Source organism: Bombus terrestris, chromosome 7 (assembly GCF_910591885.1).
Source record: "Bombus terrestris chromosome 7, iyBomTerr1.2, whole genome shotgun sequence".
Lineage (NCBI taxonomy): Eukaryota > Metazoa > Arthropoda > Insecta > Hymenoptera > Apidae > Bombus > Bombus terrestris.
In genome coordinates, this window is record NC_063275.1 from 5,578,276 (window position 1) to 5,590,342 (window position 12,067).

Sequence of the window (12,067 nt, forward strand, 5' to 3'; positions counted from 1 at the left end):
TAGAATGTGTGTAGCATAAAATTGTAATCGTTGCTCGCTCCGCACGCTCGTAAAAAAATGGTCCAACCTCACAACCGATCCGGCACGTTCGCAAATTTGAAGTGAATTGCCTCCTTACCGAAAAACGAACGAAAGAGGGATTGGTTTTAGGTCAGGCTATAGATTTTCGAGCGAGCGCAGCGAGCGAGCAATGCGTAAACGTGCGTCACAAACCAATTGATTGGCACGAAGGTACATAGAAATATTTGCACCAGCCCGAGGAGCCGGAAGCTTTTATCGAATTGCTCACTGAGCAAAGTTTACATGTTATCAATAGTTTTACACAAAGAGTAATAGTTCGACGAAGTACAGTGCAACGTGAGTACCATTATCGCTGAGAAAACTTGGAACTAACCGGAACTAAATGTAAGGAAATATAAAGTATATGTATAACCAGGAAGTTGAAACTAATGAAAATATATGTTAGGAACTATGAAGTATGTGTGTAGCATGAAAATTGTAATCGTTGCTTGCTCGCAGCGTGCGCTCGTAAAAATCTAGTCCAACCTCACAACCGATGCCGCTCGCTCTCAAATTTGAAGTAAATCGCCTTCTTATCGAAGGTCGAACGCCAGTGGGATTGGTTTTAGGTTAGGGTATAGTTTTTCGAGCGAGCGCAGCGAGCGAGCAATGCGTAAACGTGCGTCACAAACCAATTGATTGGCACGAAGGTACATAGAAATATTTGCACCAGCCCGAGGAGCCGGAAGCTTTTATCGAATTGCTCACTGAGCAAAGTTTACATGTTATCAATAGTTTTACACAAAGAGTAATAGCTCGACGAAGTACAGTGCAACGGGAGTACCAGTATCGCTGAGAAAACTTGGAAATATCCGGAACTAAATGTAAGGAAATATAAAGTATATGTATAACCAGGAAGTTGAAACTAATGAAAATATATGTTAGGAATTATATAGAATGTGTGTAGCATAAAATTGTAATCGTTGCTCGCTCCGCACGCTCGTAAAAAAATGGTCCAACCTCACAACCGATCCGGCTCGCTCGCAAATTTGAAGTAAATCGCCTCCATATCGAAGGACGAACGCAGGTGGGATTGGTTTTAGGTTAGGCTATAGTTTTTCGAGCGAGCGCAGCGAGCGAGCAATGCGTAAACGTGCGTCACAAACCAATTGATTAGCACGTAGGTACACAGAAATAATTGCACCTGCCCGAAGAGCCGGAAGCTTTTATCGAATTGCTCACTGAGCAAAGTTTACATGTTATCAATAGTTTTACACAAAGAGTAATAGTTCGACGAAGTACAGTGCAACGTGAGTACCAGTATCGCTGAGAAAACTTGGAAATAACCGGAACTAAATGTAAGGAAATATAAAGTATATGTATAACCAGGAAGTTGAAACTAATGAAAATATATGTTAGGAATTATATAGAATGTGTGTAGCATAAAATTGTAATCGTTGCTCGCTCCGCACGCTCGTAAAAAAATGGTCCAACTCACAACCGATCCGGCTCGCTCGCAAATTTGTAGTAAGTCGCCTCCATATCGAAGGACGAACGCAGGTGGGATTGGTTTTAGGTTAGGCTATGGTTTTTCGAGCGAGCGCAGCGAGCGAGCAATGCGTAAACGTGCGTCACAAACCAATTGATTGGCACGAAGGTACATAGAAATATTTGCACTAGCCCGAGGAGCCGGAAGCTTTTATCGAATTGCTCACTGAGCAAAGTTTACATGTTATCAATAGTTTTACACAAAGAGTAATAGTTCGACGAAGTACAGTGCAACGTGAGTACCAGTATCGCTGAGAAAACTTGGAAATAACCGGAACTAAATGTAAGGAAATATAAAGTATATGTATAACCAGGAAGTTGAAACTAATGAAAATATATGTTAGGAATTATATAGAATGTGTGTAGCATAAAATAGTAATCGTTGCTCGCTCCGCACGCTCGTAAAAAAATGGTCCAACCTCACAACCGATCCGGCTCGCTCGCAAATTTGAAGTAAATCGCCTTCTTATCGAAGGTCGAACGCCAGTGGGATTGGTTTTATGTTAGGCTATAGTTTTTCGAGCGAGCGCAGCGAGCGAGCAATGCCTAAACGTGCGTCACAAACCAATTGATTAGCACGTAGGTACACAGAAATATTTGCACCTGCCCGAGGTGCCGGAAGCTTTTATCGAATTGCTCACTGATCAAAGTTTACATGTTATCAATTGTTTTACACAAAGAGTAATAGTTCGACGAAGTACAGTGCAACGTGAGTACCAGTATCGCTGAGAAAACTTGGAACTAACCGGAACTAAATGTAAGGAAATATAAAGTATATGTATAACCAGGAAGTTGAAACTAATGAAAATATATGTTAGGAACTATGAAGTATGTGTGTAGCATGAAAATTGTAATCGTTGCTTGCTCGCAGCGTGCGCTCGTAAAAATCTAGTCCAACCTCACAACCGATGCGGCTCGCTCTCAAATTTGAAGTAAATCGCCTTCTTATCGAAGGTCGAAAGCCAGTGGGATTGGTTTTATGTTAGGCTATAGTTTTTCGAGCGAGCGCAGCGAGCGAGCAATGCCCAAACGTGCGTCTCAATCCAATTCATTGGCACGTAGGCACATAGAAATAATTGCACCTGCCCGAAGAGCCGGAAGCTTTTATCGAATTGGTCACTGAGCAAAGTTTACATGTTATCAATAGTTTTACACAAAGAGTAATAGTTCGACGAAGTACAGTGCAACGTGAGTACCAGTATCGCTGAGAAAACTTGGAAATAACCGGAACTAAATGTAAGGAAATATAAAGTATATGTATAACCAGGAAGTTGAAAAGAATGAAAATATATGTTAGGAATTATATAGAATGTGTGTAGCATAAAATTGTAATCGTTGCTCGCTCCGCACGCTCGTAAAAAAATGGTCCAACCTCACAACCGATCCGGCTCGCTCGCAAATTTGAAGTAAATCGCCTCCATATCGAAGGACGAACGCAGGTGGGATTGGTTTTAGGTTAGGCTATAGTTTTTCGAGCGAGCGCAGCGAGCGAGCATTGCGTATACGTGCGTCACAAACCAATTGATTAGCACGTAGGTACACAGAAATATTTGCACCTGCCCGAGTAGCCGGAAGCTTTTATCGAATTGCTCACTGAGCAAAGTTTACATGTTATCAATTGTTTTACACAAAGAGTAATAGTTCGGCGAAGTGCAGTGCAACGTGAGTACCAATATCGCTGGGAAAACTTGGAAATAACAGGAAATATATGTAAGGAAATATAAAGTATATATATGACCAGGAAGTTGAAACTAATGAAAATATATGTTAGGAATTATAAAGAATGTGTGTAGCATAAAATTGTAATCGTTGCTCGCTCCGCACGCTCGTAAAAAAATGGTCCAACCTCACAACCGATCCGGCACGTTCGCAAATTTGAAGTGAATTGCCTCCTTACCGAAAAACGAACGAAGGAGGGATTGGTTTTAGGTTAGGCTATAGTTTTTCGAGCGAGCGCAGCGAGCGAGCAATGCGTAAACGTGCGTCACAAACCAATTGATTGGCACGAAGGTACATAGAAATATTTGCACCAGCCCGAGGAGCCGGAAGCTTTTATCGAATTGCTCACTGAGCAAAGTTTACATGTTATCAATAGTTTTACACAGAGAGTAATAGTTCGACGAAGTAAAGTGCAACGTGAGTACCAGTATCGCTGAGAAAACTTGGAAATAACCGGAACTGAATGTAAGGAAATATAAAGTATATGTATAACCAGGAAGTTGAAACTAATGAAAATATATGTTAGGAACTATGAAGTATGTGTGTAGCATGAAAATTGTAATCGTTGCTTGCTCGCAGCGTGCGCTCGTAAAAATCTAGTCCAACCTCACAACCGATGCGGCTCGCTCTCAAATTTGAAGTAAATCGCCTTCTTATCGAAGGTCGAACGCCAGTGGGATTGGTTTTATGTTAGGCTATAGTTTTTCGAGCGAGCGCAGCGAGCGAGCAATGCCTAAACGTTCGTCTGAATCCAATTCATTGGCACGTAGGCACATAGAAATATTTGCACCAGCCCGAGGAGCCGGAAGCTTTTATCGAATTGCTCACTGAGCAAAGTTTACATGTTATCAATAGTTTTACACAAAGAGTAATAGTTCGACGAAGTACAGTGCAACGTGAGTACCAGTATCGCTGAGAAAACTTGGAAATAACCGGAACTAAATGTAAGGAAATATAAAGTATATGTATAACCAGGAAGTTGAAACTAATGAAAATATATGTTAGGAATTATATAGAATGTGTGTAGCATAAAATTGTAATCGTTGCTCGCTCCGCACGCTCGTAAAAAAATGGTCCAACCTCACAACCGATCCGGCTCGCTCGCAAATTTGAGGTAAATCGCCTCCATATCGAAGGACGAACGCAGGTGGGATTGGTTTTAGGTTAGGCTATAGTTTTTCGAGCGAGCGCAGCGAGCGAGCATTGCGTATACGTGCGTCACAAACCAATTGATTAGCACGTAGGTACACAGAAATATTTGCACCTGCCCGAGTAGCCGGAAGCTTTTATCGAATTGCTCACTGAGCAAAGTTTACATGTTATCAATTGTTTTACACAAAGAGTAATAGTTCGGCGAAGTGCAGTGCAACGTGAGTACCAATATCGCTGGGAAAACTTGGAAATAACAGGAAATATATGTAAGGAAATATAAAGTATATGTATGACCAGGAAGTTGAAACTAATGAAAATATATGTTAGGAATTATAAAGAATGTGTGTAGCATAAAATTGTAATCGTTGCTCGCTCCGCACGCTCGTAAAAAAATGGTCCAACCTCACAACCGATCCGGCACGTTCGCAAATTTGAAGTGAATTGCCTCCTTACCGAAAAACGAACGAAGGAGAGATTGGTTTTAGGTTAGGCTATAGTTTTTCGAGCGAGCGCAGCGAGCGAGCAATGCGTAAACGTGCGTCACAAACCAATTGATTGGCACGAAGGTACATAGAAATATTTGCACCAGCCCGAGGAGCCGGAAGCTTTTATCGAATTGCTCACTGAGCAAAGTTTACATGTTATCAATAGTTTTACACAAAGAGTAATAGCTCGACGAAGTACAGTGCAACGGGAGTACCAGTATCGCTGAGAAAACTTGGAAATAACCGGAACTAAATGTAAGGAAATATAAAGTATATGTATAACCAGGAAGTTGAAACTAATGAAAATATATGTTAGGAATTATATAGAATGTGTGTAGCATAAAATTGTAATCGTTGCTCGCTCCGCACGCTCGTAAAAAAATGGTCCAACCTCACAACCGATCCGGCTCGCTCGCAAATTTGAAGTAAATCGCCTCCATATCGAAGGACGAACGCAGGTGGGATTGGTTTTAGGTTAGGCTATAGTTTTTCGAGCGAGCGCAGCGAGCGAGCAATGCGTAAACGTGCGTCACAAACCAATTGATTAGCACGTAGGTACACAGAAATATTTGCACCTGCCCGAAGAGCCGGAAGCTTTTATCGAATTGCTCACTGAGCAAAGTTTACATGTTATCAATAGTTTTACACAAAGAGTAATAGTTCGACGAAGTACAGTGCAACGTGAGTACCAGTATCGCTGAGAAAACTTGGAAATAACCGGAACTAAATGTAAGGAAATATAAAGTATATGTATAACCAGGAAGTTGAAACTAATGAAAATATATGTTAATAATTATATAGAATGTGTGTAGCATAAAATTGTAATCGTTGCTCGCTCCGCACGCTCGTAAAAAAATGGTCCAACTCACAACCGATCCGGCTCGCTCGCAAATTTGTAGTAAGTCGCCTCCATATCGAAGGACGAACGCAGGTGGGATTGGTTTTAGGTTAGGCTATGGTTTTTCGAGCGAGCGCAGCGAGCGAGCAATGCGTAAACGTGCGTCACAAACCAATTGATTGGCACGAAGGTACATAGAAATATTTGCACTAGCCCGAGGAGCCGGAAGCTTTTATCGAATTGCTCACTGAGCAAAGTTTACATGTTATCAATAGTTTTACACAAAGAGTAATAGTTCGACGAAGTACAGTGCAACGTGAGTACCAGTATCGCTGAGAAAACTTGGAAATAACCGGAACTAAATGTAAGGAAATATAAAGTATATGTATAACCAGGAAGTTGAAACTAATGAAAATATATGTTAGGAATTATATAGAATGTATGTAGCATAAAATAGTAATCGTTGCTCGCTCCGCACGCTCGTAAAAAAATGGTCCAACCTCACAACCGATCCGGCTCGCTCGCAAATTTGAAGTAAATCGCCTTCTTATCGAAGGTCGAACGCCAGTGGGATTGGTTTTATGTTAGGCTATAGTTTTTCGAGCGAGCGCAGCGAGCGAGCAATGCCTAAACGTGCGTCACAAACCAATTGATTAGCACGTAGGTACACAGAAATATTTGCACCTGCCCGAGGTGCCGGAAGCTTTTATCGAATTGCTCACTGATCAAAGTTTACATGTTATCAATTGTTTTACACAAAGAGTAATAGTTCGACGAAGTACAGTGCAACGTGAGTACCAGTATCGCTGAGAAAACTTGGAACTAACCGGAACTAAATGTAAGGAAATATAAAGTATATGTATAACCAGGAAGTTGAAACTAATGAAAATATATGTTAGGAACTATGAAGTATGTGTGTAGCATGAAAATTGTAATCGTTGCTTGCTCGCAGCGTGCGCTCGTAAAAATCTAGTCCAACCTCACAACCGATGCGGCTCGCTCTCAAATTTGAAGTAAATCGCCTTCTTATCGAAGGTCGAAAGCCAGTGGGATTGGTTTTATGTTAGGCTATAGTTTTTCGAGCGAGCGCAGCGAGCGAGCAATGCCCAAACGTGCGTCTCAATCCAATTCATTGGCACGTAGGCACATAGAAATAATTGCACCTGCCCGAAGAGCCGGAAGCTTTTATCGAATTGGTCACTGAGCAAAGTTTACATGTTATCAATAGTTTTACACAAAGAGTAATAGTTCGACGAAGTACAGTGCAACGTGAGTACCAGTATCGCTGAGAAAACTTGGAAATAACCGGAACTAAATGTAAGGAAATATAAAGTATATGTATAACCAGGAAGTTGAAAAGAATGAAAATATATGTTAGGAATTATATAGAATGTGTGTAGCATAAAATTGTAATCGTTGCTCGCTCCGCACGCTCGTAAAAAAATGGTCCAACCTCACAACCGATCCGGCTCGCTCGCAAATTTGAGGTAAATCGCCTCCATATCGAAGGACGAACGCAGGTGGGATTGGTTTTAGGTTAGGCTATAGTTTTTCGAGCGAGCGCAGCGAGCGAGCATTGCGTATACGTACGTCACAAACCAATTGATTAGCACGTAGGTACACAGAAATATTTGCACCTGCCCGAGTAGCCGGAAGCTTTTATCGAATTGCTCACTGAGCAAAGTTTACATGTTATCAATTGTTTTACACAAAGAGTAATAGTTCGGCGAAGTGCAGTGCAACGTGAGTACCAATATCGCTGGGAAAACTTGGAAATAACAGGAAATATATGTAAGGAAATATAAAGTATATATATGACCAGGAAGTTGAAACTAATGAAAATATATGTTAGGAATTATAAAGAATGTGTGTAGCATAAAATTGTAATCGTTGCTCGCTCCGCACGCTCGTAAAAAAATGGTCCAACCTCACAACCGATCCGGCACGTTCGCAAATTTGAAGTGAATTGCCTCCTTACCGAAAAACGAACGAAGGAGGGATTGGTTTTAGGTTAGGCTATAGTTTTTCGAGCGAGCGCAGCGAGCGAGCAATGCGTAAACGTGCGTCACAAACCAATTGATTGGCACGAAGGTACATAGAAATATTTGCACCAGCCCGAGGAGCCGGAAGCTTTTATCGAATTGCTCACTGAGCAAAGTTTACATGTTATCAATAGTTTTACACAGAGAGTAATAGTTCGACGAAGTAAAGTGCAACGTGAGTACCAGTATCGCTGAGAAAACTTGGAAATAACCGGAACTGAATGTAAGGAAATATAAAGTATATGTATAACCAGGAAGTTGAAACTAATGAAAATATATGTTAGGAACTATGAAGTATGTGTGTAGCATGAAAATTGTAATCGTTGCTTGCTCGCAGCGTGCGCTCGTAAAAATCTAGTAAAACCTCACAACCGATGCGGCTCGCTCTCAAATTTGAAGTAAATCGCCTTCTTATCGAAGGTCGAACGCCAGTGGGATTGGTTTTATGTTAGGCTATAGTTTTTCGAGCGAGCGCAGCGAGCGAGCAATGCCTAAACGTGCGTCTCAATCCAATTCATTGGCACGTAGGCACATAGAAATAATTGCACCTGCCCGAAGAGCCGGAAGCTTTTATCGAATTGCTCACTGAGCAAAGTTTACATGTTATCAATAGTTTTACACAAAGAATAATACTTCGACGAAGTACAGTGCAACGTGAGTACCAGTATCGCTAAGAAAACTTGGAAATAACCGGAACTAAATGTAAGGAAATATAAAGTATATGTATAACCAGGAAGTTGAAACTAATGAAAATATATGTTAGGAATTACATAGAATGTGTGTAGCATAAAATTGTAATCGTTGCTCGCTCCGCACGCTCGTAAAAAAATGGTCCAACCTCACAACCGATCCGGCTCGCTCGCAAATTTGTAGTGAATTGCCTCCTTACCGAAAAACGAACGAAAGAGGGATTGGTTTTAAGTTAGGCTATAGTTTTTCGAGCGAGCGCAGCGAGCGAGCAATGCCTAAACGTGCATCTCAAACCAATTGATTGGCACGTAGGTACATAGAAATATTTGCACCAGCCCGAGGAGCCGGAAGCTTTTATCGAATTGCTCACTGAGCAAAGTTTACATGTTATCAATAGTTTTACACAAAGAGTAATAGTTCGACGAAGTAAAGTGCAACGTGAGTACCAGTATCGCTGAGAAAACTTGGAAATAACCGGAACTGAATGTAAGGAAATATAAAGTATATGTATAACCAGGAAGTTGAAACTAATGAAAATATATGTTAGGAACTATGAAGTATGTGTGTAGCATGAAAATTGTAATCGTTGCTTGCTCGCAGCGTGCGCTCGTAAAAATCTAGTCCAACCTCACAACCGATGCGGCTCGCTCTCAAATTTGAAGTAAATCGCCTTCTTATCGAAGGTCGAACGCAGGTGGGATTGGTTTTAGGTTAGGCTATAGTTTTTCGAGCGAGCGCAGCGAGCGAGCAATGCCTAAACGTGCGTCTCAATCCAATTCATTGGCACGTAGGCACATAGAAATAATTGCACCTGCCCGAAGAGCCGGAAGCTTTTATCGAATTGCTCACTGAGCAAAGTTTACATGTTATCAATAGTTTTACACAAAGAATAATACTTCGACGAAGTACAGTGCAACGTGAGTACCAGTATCGCTAAGAAAACTTGGAAATAACCGGAACTAAATGTAAGGAAATATAAAGTATATGTATAACCAGGAAGTTGAAACTAATGAAAATATATGTTAGGAATTACATAGAATGTGTGTAGCATAAAATTGTAATCGTTGCTCGCTCCGCACGCTCGTAAAAAAATGGTCCAACCTCACAACCGATCCGGCTCGCTCGCAAATTTGTAGTGAATTGCCTCCTTACCGAAAAACGAACGAAAGAGGGATTGGTTTTAAGTTAGGCTATAGTTTTTCGAGCGAGCGCAGCGAGCGAGCAATGCCTAAACGTGCATCTCAAACCAATTGATTGGCACGTAGGTACATAGAAATATTTGCACCAGCCCGAGGAGCCGGAAGCTTTTATCGAATTGCTCACTGAGCAAAGTTTACATGTTATCAATAGTTTTACACAAAGAGTAATAGTTCGACGAAGTAAAGTGCAACGTGAGTACCAGTATCGCTGAGAAAACTTGGAAATAACCGGAACTGAATGTAAGGAAATATAAAGTATATGTATAACCAGGAAGTTGAAACTAATGAAAATATATGTTAGGAACTATGAAGTATGTGTGTAGCATGAAAATTGTAATCGTTGCTTGCTCGCAGCGTGCGCTCGTAAAAATCTAGTCCAACCTCACAACCGATGCGGCTCGCTCTCAAATTTGAAGTAAATCGCCTTCTTATCGAAGGTCGAACGCAGGTGGGATTGGTTTTAGGTTAGGCTATAGTTTTTCGAGCGAGCGCAGCGAGCGAGCAATGCCTAAACGTGCATCTCAAACCAATTGATTGGCACGTAGGTACATAGAAATATTTGCACCAGCCCGAGGAGCCGGAAGCTTTTATCGAATTGCTCACTGAGCAAAGTTTACATGTTATCAATAGTTTTACACAAAGAGTAATAGTTCGACGAAGTAAAGTGCAACGTGAGTACCAGTATCGCTGAGAAAACTTGGAAATAACCGGAACTAAATGTAAGGAAATATAAAGTATATGTATAACCAGGAAGTTGAAAAGAATGAAAATATATGTTAGGAATTATATAGAATGTGTGTAGCATAAAATTGTAATCGTTGCTCGCTCCGCACGCTCGTAAAAAAATGGTCCAACCTCACAACCGATCCGGCTCGCTCGCAAATTTGAGGTAAATCGCCTCCATATCGAAGGACGAACGCAGGTGGGATTGGTTTTAGGTTAGGCTATAGTTTTTCGAGCGAGCGCAGCGAGCGAGCATTGCGTATACGTGCGTCACAAACCAATTGATTAGCACGTAGGTACACAGAAATATTTGCACCTGCCCGAGTAGCCGGAAGCTTTTATCGAATTGCTCACTGAGCAAAGTTTACATGTTATCAATTGTTTTACACAAAGAGTAATAGTTCGGCGAAGTGCAGTGCAACGTGAGTACCAATATCGCTGGGAAAACTTGGAAATAACAGGAAATATATGTAAGGAAATATAAAGTATATGTATGACCAGGAAGTTGAAACTAATGAAAATATATGTTAGGAATTATAAAGAATGTGTGTAGCATAAAATTGTAATCGTTGCTCGCTCCGCACGCTCGTAAAAAAATGGTCCAACCTCACAACCGATCCGGCACGTTCGCAAATTTGAAGTGAATTGCCTCCTTACCGAAAAACGAACGAAGGAGGGATTGGTTTTAGGTTAGGCTATAGTTTTTCGAGCGAGCGCAGCGAGCGAGCAATGCGTAAACGTGCGTCACAAACCAATTGATTGGCACGAAGGTACATAGAAATATTTGCACCAGCCCGAGGAGCCGGAAGCTTTTATCGAATTGCTCACTGAGCAAAGTTTACATGTTATCAATAGTTTTACACAGAGAGTAATAGTTCGACGAAGTAAAGTGCAACGTGAGTACCAGTATCGCTGAGAAAACTTGGAAATAACCGGAACTGAATGTAAGGAAATATAAAGTATATGTATAACCAGGAAGTTGAAACTAATGAAAATATATGTTAGGAACTATGAAGTATGTGTGTAGCATGAAAATTGTAATCGTTGCTTGCTCGCAGCGTGCGCTCGTAAAAATCTAGTCCAACCTCACAACCGATGCGGCTCGCTCTCAAATTTGAAGTAAATCGCCTTCTTATCGAAGGTCGAACGCCAGTGGGATTGGTTTTATGTTAGGCTATAGTTTTTCGAGCGAGCGCAGCGAGCGAGCAATGCCTAAACGTGCGTCTCAATCCAATTCATTGGCACGTAGGCACATAGAAATAATTGCACCTGCCCGAAGAGCCGGAAGCTTTTATCGAATTGCTCACTGAGCAAAGTTTACATGTTATCAATAGTTTTACACAAAGAGTAATAGTTCGACGAAGTACAGTGCAACGTGAGTACCAGTATCGCTGAGAAAACTTGGAAATAACCGGAACTGAATGTAAGGAAATATAAAGTATATGTATAACCAGGAAGTTGAAACTAATGAAAATATATGTTAGGAATTATATAGAATGTGTGTAGCATAAAATTGTAATCGTTGCTCGCTCCGCACGCTCGTAAAAAAATGGTCCAACCTCACAACCGATCCGGCTCGCTCGCAAATTTGAAGTAAATCGCCTCCATATCGAAGGACGAACGCAGGTGGGATTGGTTTTAGGTTAGGCTATAGTTTTTCGAGCGAGCGCA